This window comes from Amia ocellicauda, chromosome 15, assembly GCF_036373705.1.
Source record: "Amia ocellicauda isolate fAmiCal2 chromosome 15, fAmiCal2.hap1, whole genome shotgun sequence".
In the NCBI taxonomy this organism is placed as follows: Eukaryota; Metazoa; Chordata; class Actinopteri; order Amiiformes; family Amiidae; genus Amia; species Amia ocellicauda.
This window is the reverse complement of record NC_089864.1, coordinates 1489382-1503998: the sequence shown is the minus strand read 5'-3', so window position 1 is coordinate 1503998 and position 14617 is coordinate 1489382. Positions and strand designations below refer to the sequence as shown.

General features: G+C 51.9%; 1 protein-coding gene across 2 annotated transcripts in view; it reads right to left on the bottom strand.

Annotated features, from left to right (window-relative positions):
• The window catches only part of LOC136711133 (complement factor B), a 52754-nt gene that overhangs the window by 18971 nt on the left and 19166 nt on the right, over window positions 1-14617 (bottom strand). The gene's annotated exons all lie outside the window — the stretch shown is intronic.

The window sequence follows — 14617 nt, the reverse complement described above, 5'->3', positions numbered from 1 at the left end:
AGACCCCACAGACACTTCTGACACAGAGACCCTAATACAGACCCCACAGACACTCCTGACACAGAGACACACAGACCCTAATACAGACCCCACAGACACTCCTGACACACAGACCCTAATACAGACCCCAGAGACACTCCTGACACACAGACCCTAATACAGACCCCACAGACACTCCTGACACACAGACACACAGACCCTAATACAGACCCCACAGACACTCCTGACACACAGACCCTAATACAGACCCCACAGACACTCCTGACACACAGACCCTAATACAGACACCCCCGAAGACACTCCTGACACACAGACCCTAATACAGACCCCACAGACACTCCTGACACAGAGACACACAGACCGTAATACAGACCCCACAGACACTCCTGACACAGAGACCCTAATACAGACGCCACAGACACTCCTGACACAGAGACACACAGACCCTAATACAGACCCCACAGACACTCCTGACACAGAGACACACAGACCCTAATACAGACCCCACTGACACTCCTGACACACAGACCCTAATACAGACCCCACAGACACTCCTGACACAGAGACACACAGACCCTAATACAGACCCCACAGACACTCCTCACACACAGACCCTAATACAGACCCCACAGACACTCCTGACACAGAGACCCTATATCAGACCCCACAGACACTCCTGACACAGAGACACACAGACCCTAATACAGACCCCACAGACACTCCTGACACAGAGACACACAGACCCTAATACAGACCCCACAGACACTCCTGACACACAGACCCTAATACAGACCCCACAGACACTACTGACATAGAGACACACAGACCCTAATACAGACCCCACAGACAATCCTGACACACAGACCCTAATACAGACCCCAGAGACACTCCTGACACACAGACCCTAATACAGACCCCACAGACACTTCTGACACAGAGACCCTAATACAGACCCCACAGACACATCTGACACAGAGACCCTAATACAGACCCCACAGACACTCCTGACACACAGACCCTAATACAGACCCCACAGACACTCCTGACACACAGACCCTAATACAGACCCCACAGACACTCCTGACACAGAGACACACAGACCCTAATACAGACCCCACAGACACTACTGACATAGAGACACACAGACCCTAATACAGACCCCACAGACACTCCTGACACACAGACCCTAATACAGACCCCACAGACACTCCTGACACACAGACCCTAATACAGACCCCACAGACACTCCTGACACAGAGACCCTAATACAGACCCCACAGACACTCCTGACACAGAGACACACAGACCCTAATACAGACCCCACAGACACTCCTGACACAGAGACACACAGACCCTAATACAGACCCCACAGACACTCCTGACACACAGACCCTAATACAGACCCCACAGACACTCCTGACACAGAGACACACAGACCCTAATACAGACCCCACAGACACTCCTCACACACAGACCCTAATACAGACCCCACAGACACTCCTGACACACAGACCCTAATACAGACCCCACAGACACTCCTGACACTCAGACCCTAATACAGACCCCACAGACACTCCTGACACACAGACCCTAATACAGACTCCACAGACACTCCTGACACAGAGACACACAGACCCTAATACAGACCCCACAGACACTCCTCACACACAGACCCTAATACAGACCCCACAGACACTCCTGACACAGAGACACACAGACCCTAATACAGACCCCACAGACACTACTGACATAGAGACACACAGACCCTAATACAGACCCCACAGACACTCCTGACACACAGACCCTAATACAGACCCCACAGACAATCCTGACACACAGACCCTAATACAGACCCCAGAGACACTCCTGACACAGAGACACACACAGACTAATACAGACCCCACAGACACTCCTGACACACAGACCCTAATACAGACCCCACAGACACTCCTGACACACAGACCCTAATACAGACCCCACAGACACTTCTGACACAGAGACCCTAATACAGACCCCACAGACACTTCTGACACAGAGACCCTAATACAGACCCCACAGACACTCCTGACACAGAGACACACAGACCCTAATACAGACCCCACAGACACTCCTGACACACAGACCCTAATACAGACCCCAGAGACACTCCTGACACACAGACCCTAATACAGACCCCACAGACACTCCTGACACACAGACACACAGACCCTAATACAGACCCCACAGACACTCCTGACACACAGACCCTAATACAGACCCCACAGACACTCCTGACACACAGACCCTAATACAGACACCCCCGAAGACACTCCTGACACACAGACCCTAATACAGACCCCACAGACACTCCTGACACAGAGACACACAGACCGTAATACAGACCCCACAGACACTCCTGACACAGAGACCCTAATACAGACGCCACAGACACTCCTGACACAGAGACACACAGACCCTAATACAGACCCCACAGACACTCCTGACACAGAGACACACAGACCCTAATACAGACCCCACTGACACTCCTGACACACAGACCCTAATACAGACCCCACAGACACTCCTGACACAGAGACACACAGACCCTAATACAGACCCCACAGACACTCCTCACACACAGACCCTAATACAGACCCCACAGACACTCCTGACACAGAGACCCTATATCAGACCCCACAGACACTCCTGACACAGAGACACACAGACCCTAATACAGACCCCACAGACACTCCTGACACAGAGACACACAGACCCTAATACAGACCCCACAGACACTCCTGACACACAGACCCTAATACAGACCCCACAGACACTACTGACATAGAGACACACAGACCCTAATACAGACCCCACAGACAATCCTGACACACAGACCCTAATACAGACCCCAGAGACACTCCTGACACACAGACCCTAATACAGACCCCACAGACACTTCTGACACAGAGACCCTAATACAGACCCCACAGACACATCTGACACAGAGACCCTAATACAGACCCCACAGACACTCCTGACACACAGACCCTAATACAGACCCCACAGACACTCCTGACACACAGACCCTAATACAGACCCCACAGACACTCCTGACACAGAGACACACAGACCCTAATACAGACCCCACAGACACTCCTGACACAGAGACACACAGACCCTAATACAGACCCCACAGACACTCCTGACACACAGACCCTAATACAGACCCCACAGACACTCCTGACACAGAGACACACAGACCCTAATACAGACCCCACAGACACTCCTGACACAGAGACACACAGACCCTAATACAGACCCCACAGACACTCCTGACACACAGACCCTAATACAGATCCCAGAGACACTCCTGACACACAGACCCTAATACAGACCCCACAGACACTCCTGACACACAGACCCTAATACAGACCCCACAGACACTCCTGACACACAGACCCTAATACAGACCCCACAGACACTCCTGACACACAGACCCTAATACCGACCCCACAGACACTCCTGACACACAGACCCTAATACAGACCCCACAGACACTCCTGACACAGAGACACACAGACCGTAATACAGACCCCACAGACACTCCTGACACAAAGACCCTAATACAGACCCCACAGACACTCCTGACACAGAGACACACAGACCCTAATACAGACCCCACAGACACTCCTGACACAGAGACACACAGACCCTAATACAGACCCCACAGACACTCCTGACACACAGACCCTAATACAGACCCCACAGACACTCCTGACACAGAGACACACAGACCGTAATACAGACCCCACAGACACTCCTGACACAGAGACCCTAATACAGACCCCACAGACACTCCTGACACAGAGACACACAGACCCTAATACAGACCCCACAGACACTCCTGACACAGAGACACACAGACCCTAATACAGACCCCACAGACACTCCTCACACACAGACCCTAATACAGACCCCACAGACACTCCTGACACACAGACCCTAATACAGACCCCACAGACACTCCTGACACTCAGACCCTAATACAGACCCCACAGACACTCCTGACACACAGACCCTAATACAGACTCCACAGACACTCCTGACACAGAGACACACAGACCCTAATACTGACCCCACAGACACTCCTGACACAGAGACACACAGACCCTAATACAGACCCCACAGACACTCCTCACACACAGACCCTAATACAGACCCCACAGACACTCCTGACACAGAGACACACAGACCCTAATACAGACCCCACAGACACTCCTGACACACAGACCCTAATACAGACCCCACAGACACTCCTGACACACAGACCCTAATACAGACCCCACAGACACTCCTGACACACACACCCTAATACAGACCCCACAGACACTCCTGACACACAGACCCTAATACAGACCCCACAGACACTCCTGACACACAGACCCTAATACAGACCCCACAGACACTTCTGACACAGAGACCCTAATACAGACCCCACAGACACTTCTGACACAGAGACCCTAATACAGACCCCACAGACACTCCTGACACACAGACCCTAATACAGACCCCACAGACACTCCTGACACACAGACCCTAATACAGACCCCACAGACACTCCTGACACAGAGACACACAGACCCTAATACAGACCCCACAGACACTCCTGACACAGAGACAAACAGACCCTAATACAGACCCCACAGACACTCCTGACACACAGACCCTAATACAGACCCCAGAGACACTCCTGACACACAGACCCTAATACAGACCCCACAGACACTCCTGACACACAGACACACAGACCCTAATACAGACCCCACAGACACTCCTGACACACAGACCCTAATACAGACGCCACAGACACTCCTGACACACAGACCCTAATACAGACCCCACAGACACTCCTGACACACACACCCTAATACAGACCCCACAGACACTCCTGACACAGAGACACACAGACCCTAATACAGACCCCACAGACACTCCTGACACAGAGACACACAGACCCTAATACAGACCCCACAGACACTCCTGACACACAGACCCTAATACAGACCCCACAGACACTCCTGACACAGAGACACACAGACCCTAATACAGACCCCACAGACACTCCTCACACACAGACCCTAATACAGACCCCACAGACACTCCTGACACAGAGACCCTATATCAGACCCCACAGACACTCCTGACACAGAGACACACAGACCCTAATACAGACCCCACAGACACTCCTGACACAGAGACACACAGACCCTAATACAGACCCCACAGACACTCCTGACACACAGACCCTAATACAGACCCCACAGACACTACTGACATAGAGACACACAGACCCTAATACAGACCCCACAGACACTCCTGACACACAGACCCTAATACAGACCCCACAGACAATCCTGACACACAGACCCTAATACAGACCCCAGAGACACTCCTGACACACAGACCCTAATACAGACCCCACAGACACTTCTGACACAGAGACCCTAATACAGACCCCACAGACACTTCTGACACAGAGACCCTAATACAGACCCCACAGACACTCCTGACACACAGACCCTAATACAGACCCCACAGACACTCCTGACACACAGACCCTAATACAGACCCCACAGACACTCCTGACACAGAGACACACAGACCCTAATACAGACCCCACAGACACTCCTGACACAGAGACACACAGACCCTAATACAGACCCCACAGACACTCCTGACACACAGACCCTAATACAGACCCCACAGACACTCCTGACACAGAGACACACAGACCCTAATACAGACCCCACAGACACTCCTGACACAGAGACACACAGACCCTAATACAGACCCCACAGACACTCCTGACACACAGACCCTAATACAGATCCCAGAGACACTCCTGACACACAGACCCTAATACAGACCCCACAGACACTCCTGACACACAGACCCTAATACAGACCCCACAGACACTCCTGACACACAGACCCTAATACAGACCCCACAGACACTCCTGACACACAGACCCTAATACAGACCCCACAGACACTCCTGACACAGAGACACACAGACCGTAATACAGACCCCACAGACACTCCTGACACAGAGACCCTAATACAGACCCCACAGACACTCCTGACACAGAGACACACAGACCCTAATACAGACCCCACAGACACTCCTGACACAGAGACACACAGACCCTAATACAGACCCCACAGACACTCCTGACACACAGACCCTAATACAGACCCCACAGACACTCCTGACACAGAGACACACAGACCCTAATACAGACCCCACAGACACTCCTCACACACAGACCCTAATACAGACCCCACATACACTCCTGACACACAGACCCTAATACAGACCCCACAGACACTCCTGACACTCAGACCCTAATACAGACCCCACAGACACTCCTGACACACAGACCCTAATACAGACTCCACAGACACTCCTGACACAGAGACACACAGACCCTAATACAGACCCCACAGACACTCCTCACACACAGACCCTAATACAGACCCCACAGACACTCCTGACACAGAGACACACAGACCCTAATACAGACCCCACAGACACTACTGACATAGAGACACACAGACCCTAATACAGACCCCACAGACACTCCTGACACACAGACCCTAATACAGACCCCACAGACAATCCTGACACACAGACCCTAATACAGACCCCAGAGACACTCCTGACACAGAGACACACAGAGACTAATACAGACCCCACAGACACTCCTGACACACAGACCCTAATACAGACCCCACAGACACTCCTGACACACAGACCCTAATACAGACCCCACAGACACTTCTGACACAGAGACCCTAATACAGACCCCACAGACACTTCTGACACAGAGACCCTAATACAGACCCCACAGACACTCCTGACACAGAGACACACAGACCCTAATACAGACCCCACAGACACTCCTGACACACAGACCCTAATACAGACCCCACAGACACTCCTGACACACAGACACACAGACCCTAATACAGACCCCACAGACACTCCTGACACACAGACCCTAATACAGACCCCACAGACACTCCTGACACACAGACCCTAATACAGACCCCACAGACACTCCTGACACAGAGACACACAGACCGTAATACAGACCCCACAGACACTCCTGACACAGAGACCCTAATACAGACCCCACAGACACTCCTGACACTCAGACCCTAATACAGACCCCACAGACACTCCTGACACACAGACCCTAATACAGACTCCACAGACACTCCTGACACAGAGACACACAGACCCTAATACAGACCCCACAGACACTCCTCACACACAGACCCTAATACAGACCCCACAGACACTCCTGACACAGAGACACACAGACCCTAATACAGACCCCACAGACACTACTGACATAGAGACACACAGACCCTAATACAGACCCCACAGACACTCCTGACACACAGACCCTAATACAGACCCCACAGACAATCCTGACACACAGACCCTAATACAGACCCCAGAGACACTCCTGACACAGAGACACACAGAGACTAATACAGACCCCACAGACACTCCTGACACACAGACCCTAATACAGACCCCACAGACACTCCTGACACACAGACCCTAATACAGACCCCACAGACACTTCTGACACAGAGACCCTAATACAGACCCCACAGACACTTCTGACACAGAGACCCTAATACAGACCCCACAGACACTCCTGACACAGAGACACACAGACCCTAATACAGACCCCACAGACACTCCTGACACACAGACCCTAATACAGACCCCACAGACACTCCTGACACACAGACACACAGACCCTAATACAGACCCCACAGACACTCCTGACACACAGACCCTAATACAGACCCCACAGACACTCCTGACACACAGACCCTAATACAGACCCCACAGACACTCCTGACACACAGACCCTAATACAGACCCCACAGACACTCCTGACACAGAGACACACAGACCGTAATACAGACCCCACAGACACTCCTGACACAGAGACCCTAATACAGACCCCACAGACACTCCTGACACAGAGACACACAGACCCTAATACAGACCCCACAGACACTCCTGACACAGAGACACACAGACCCTAATACAGACCCCACTGACACTCCTGACACACAGACCCTAATACAGACCCCACAGACACTCCTGACACAGAGACACACAGACCCTAATACAGACCCCACAGACACTCCTCACACACAGACCCTAATACAGACCCCACAGACACTCCTGACACAGAGACCCTATATCAGACCCCACAGACACTCCTGACACAGAGACACACAGACCCTAATACAGACCCCACAGACACTCCTGACACAGAGACACACAGACCCTAATACAGACCCCACAGACACTCCTGACACACAGACCCTAATACAGACCCCACAGACACTACTGACATAGAGACACACAGACCCTAATACAGACCCCACAGACACTCCTGACACACAGACCCTAATACAGACCCCACAGACAATCCTGACACACAGACCCTAATACAGACCCCAGAGACACTCCTGACACACAGACCCTAATACAGACCCCACAGACACTTCTGACACAGAGACCCTAATAGAGACCCCACAGACACTCCTGACACAGAGACACACAGACCCTAATACAGACCCCACAGACACTCCTGACACAGAGACACACAGACCCTAATACAGACCCCACAGACACTCCTCACACACAGACCCTAATACAGATCCCAGAGACACTCCTGACACACAGACCCTAATACAGATCCCAGAGACACTCCTGACACACAGACCCTAATACAGATCCCAGAGACACTCCTGACACACAGACCCTAATACAGATCCCAGAGACACTCCTGACACACAGACCCTAATACAGACCCCACAGACACTCCTGACACAGAGACACACAGACCGTAATACAGACCCCACAGACACTCCTGACACAGAGACCCTAATACAGACCCCACAGACACTCCTGACACAGAGACACACAGACCCTAATACAGACCCCACAGACACTCCTGACACAGAGACACACAGACCCTAATACAGACCCCACAGACACTCCTGACACACAGACCCTAATACAGACCCCACAGACACTCCTGACACAGAGACACACAGACCGTAATACAGACCCCACAGACACTCCTGACACAGAGACCCTAATACAGACCCCACAGACACTCCTGACACAGAGACACACAGACCCTAATACAGACCCCACAGACACTCCTGACACAGAGACACACAGACCCTAATACAGACCCCACAGACACTCCTGACACACAGACCCTAATACAGACCCCACAGACACTCCTGACACTCAGACCCTAATACAGACCCCACAGACACTCCTGACACACAGACCCTAATACAGACTCCACAGACACTCCTGACACAGAGACACACAGACCCTAATACTGACCCCACAGACACTCCTGACACAGAGACACACAGACCCTAATACAGACCCCACAGACACTCCTCACACACAGACCCTAATACAGACCCCACAGACACTCCTGACACAGAGACACACAGACCCTAATACAGACCCCACAGACACTACTGACATAGAGACACACAGACCCTAATACAGACCCCACAGACACTCCTGACACACAGACCCTAATACAGACCCCACAGACAATCCTGACACACAGACCCTAATACAGACCCCAGAGACACTCCTGACACAGAGACACACAGACCCTAATACAGACCCCACAGACACTCCTGACACACAGACCCTAATACAGACCCCACAGACACTCCTGACACACAGACCCTAATACAGACCCCACAGACACTCCTGACACACAGACCCTAATACAGACCCCACAGACACTCCTGACACACAGACCCTAATACAGACCCCACAGACACTCCTGACACACAGACCCTAATACAGACCCCACAGACACTCCTGACACAGAGACACACAGACCCTAATACAGACCCCACAGACACTCCTGACACACAGACCCTAATACAGACCCCAGAGACACTCCTGACACACAGACCCTAATACAGACCCCACAGACACTCCTGACACACAGACACACAGACCCTAATACAGACCCCACAGACACTCCTGACACACAGACCCTAATACAGACCCCACAGACACTCCTGACACACAGACCCTAATACAGACCCCACAGACACTCCTGACACACAGACCCTAATACAGACCCCACAGACACTCCTGACACAGAGACACACAGACCCTATTACAGACCCCACAGACACTCCTGACACAGAGACACACAGACCCTAATACAGACCCCACAGACACTCCTGACACACAGACCCTAATACAGACCCCACAGACACTCCTGACACAGAGACACACAGACCCTAATACAGACCCCACAGACACTACTGACATAGAGACACACAGACCCTAATACAGACCCCACAGACACTCCTGACACACAGACCCTAATACAGACCCCACAGACACTCCTGACACAGAGACCCTATATCAGACCCCACAGACACTCCTGACACAGAGACACACAGACCCTAATACAGACCCCACAGACACTACTGACATAGAGACACACAGACCCTAATACAGACCCCACAGACACTCCTGACACACAGACCCTAATACAGACCCCACAGACAATCCTGACACACAGACCCTAATACAGACCCCAGAGACACTCCTGACACAGAGACACACAGAGACTAATACAGACCCCACAGACACTCCTGACACACAGACCCTAATACAGACCCCACAGACACTCCTGACACAGAGACACACAAACCCTAATACAGACCCCACAGACACTCCTGACACAGAGACACACAGACCCTAATACAGACCCCACAGACACTCCTGACACACAGACCCTAATACAGACCCCAGAGACACTCCTGACACACAGACCCTAATACAGACCCCACAGACACTCCTGACACACAGACCCTAATACAGATCCCACAGACACTCCTGACACAGAGACCCTAATACAGACCCCACAGACACTCCTGACACACAGACCCTAATACAGACCCCACAGACACTCCTGACACAGAGACACACAGACCCTAATAAAGACCCCACAGACACTCCTGACACAGAGACACACAGACCCTAATACAGACCCCACAGACACTCCTGACACACAGACCCTAATACAGACCCCACAGACACTCCTGACACATAGACCCTAATACAGATCCCACAGACACTCCTGACACAGAGACACACAGACCCTAATACAGACCCCACAGACACTCCTGACACACAGACCCTAATACAGACCCCACAGACACTCCTGACACAGAGACACACAGACCCTAATACAGACCCCACAGACACTTCTGACACAGAGACCCTAATACAGACCCCACACACACTCCTGACACAGAGACACACAGACCCTAATACAGACCCCACAGACACTCCTGACACAGAGACACACAGACCCTAATACAGACCCCACAGACACTCCTGACACAGAGACCCTAATACAGACCCCACAGACACTCCTGACACAGAGACACACAGACCCTAATACAGACCCCACAGACACTCCTCACACAGAGACACAGACCCTAATACAGACCCCACAGACACTCCTGACACACAGACCCTAATACAGACCCCACAGACACTCCTGACACAGAGACACACAGACCCTAATACAGACCCCACAGACACTCCTGACACACAGACCCTAATACAGACCCCACAGACACTCCTGACACACAGACCCTAATACAGACCCCACAGACAGTCCTGACACAGAGACACACAGACCCTAATACAGACCCCACAGACACTCCTGACACAGAGACACACAGACCCTAATACAGACCCCACAGACACTCCTGACACACAGACCCTAATACAGACCCCACAGACACTCCTGACACACAGACCCTAATACAGACCCCACAGACACTCCTGACACACAGACCCTAATACAGACCCCACAGACACTCCTGACACACAGACCCTAATACAGACCCCAGAGACACTCCTGACACAGAGACACACAGACCCTAATACAGACCCCACAGACACTCCTGACACAGAGACACACAGGCCCTAATACAGACCCCACAGACACTCCTGACACAGAGACCCTAATACAGACCCCACAGACACTCCTGACACACAGACCCTAATACAGACCCCACAGACACTCCTGACACAGAGACCCTAATACAGACCCCACAGACACTCCTGACACACAGACCCTAATACAGACCCCACAGACACTCCTGACACAGAGACACACAGACCCTAATACAGACCCCACAGACACTCCTGACACACAGACCCTAATACAGACCCCAGAGACACTCCTGACACACAGACCCTAATACAGACCCCACAGACACTCCTGACACACAGACACACAGACCCTAATACAGACCCCACAGACACTCCTGACACACAGACCCTAATACAGACCCCACAGACACTCCTGACACACAGACCCTAATACAGACCCCACAGACACTCCTGACACACAGACCCTAATACAGACCCCACAGACACTCCTGACACAGAGACACACAGACCCTAATACAGACCCCACAGACACTCCTGACACACAGACCCTAATACAGACCCCACAGACACTCCTGACACAGAGACACACAGACCCTAATACAGACCCCACAGACACTCCTGACACAGAGACACACAGACCCTAATACAGACCCCACAGACACTCCTCACACACAGACCCTAATACAGACCCCACAGACACTCCTGACACAGAGACCCTATATCAGACCCCACAGACACTCCTGACACAGAGACACACAGACCCTAATACAGACCCCACAGACACTACTGACATAGAGACACACAGACCCTAATACAGACCCCACAGACACTCCTGACACACAGACCCTAATACAGACCCCACAGACAATCCTGACACACAGACCCTAATACAGACCCCAGAGACACTCCTGACACAGAGACACACAGAGACTAATACAGACCCCACAGACACTCCTGACACACAGACCCTAATACAGACCCCACAGACACTCCTGACACAGAGACACACAAACCCTAATACAGACCCCACAGACACTCCTGACACAGAGACACACAGACCCTAATACAGACCCCACAGACACTCCTGACACACAGACCCTAATACAGACCGCAGAGACACTCCTGACACACAGACCCTAATACAGACCCCACAGACACTCCTGACACACAGACCCTAATACAGATCCCACAGACACTCCTGACACAGAGACCCTAATACAGACCCCACAGACACTCCTGACACACAGACCCTAATACAGACCCCACAGACACTCCTGACACAGAGACACACAGACCCTAATAAAGACCCCACAGACACTCCTGACACAGAGACACACAGACCCTAATACAGACCCCACAGACACTCCTGACACACAGACCCTAATACAGACCCCACAGACACTCCTGACACATAGACCCTAATACAGATCCCACAGACACTCCTGACACAGAGACACACAGACCCTAATACAGACCCCACAGACACTCCTGACACACAGACCCTAATACAGACCCCACAGACACTCCTGACACAGAGACACACAGACCCTAATACAGACCCCACAGACACTTCTGACACAGAGACCCTAATACAGACCCCACACACACTCCTGACACAGAGACACACAGACCCTAATACAGACCCCACAGACACTCCTGACACAGAGACACACAGACCCTAATACAGACCCCACAGACACTCCTGACACAGAGACCCTAATACAGACCCCACAGACACTCCTGACACAGAGACACACAGACCCTAATACAGACCCCACAGACACTCCTCACACAGAGACACAGACCCTAATACAGACCCCACAGACACTCCTGACACACAGACCCTAATACAGACCCCACAGACACTCCTGACACAGAGACACACAGACCCTAATACAGACCCCACAGACACTCCTGACACACAGACCCTAATACAGACCCCACAGACACTCCTGACACACAGACCCTAATACAGACCCCACAGACACTCCTGACACAGAGACACACAGACCCTAATACAGACCCCACAGACACTCCTGACACAGAGACACACAGACCCTAATACAGACCCCACAGACACTCCTGACACACAGACCCTAATACAGACCCCACTGACACTCCTGACACAGAGACCCTAATACAGACCCCACAGACAGTCCTGACACAGAGACACACAGACCCTAATACAGACCCCACAGACACTCCTGACACAGAGACACACAGACCCTAATACAGACCCCACAGACACTCCTGACACACAGACCCTAATACAGACCCCACAGACACTCCTGACACACAGACCCTAATACAGACCCCACAGACACTCCTGACACACAGACCCTAATACAGACCCCACAGACACTCCTGACACACAGACCCTAATACAGACCCCAGAGACACTCCTGACACACAGACCCTAATACAGACCCCACAGACACTCCTGACACAGAGACACACAGGCCCTAATACAGACCCCACAGACACTCCTGACACAGAGACCCTAATACAGACCCCACAGACACTTCTGACACAGGCTCTATTATAGACCTGAAAGATACTCCTGACA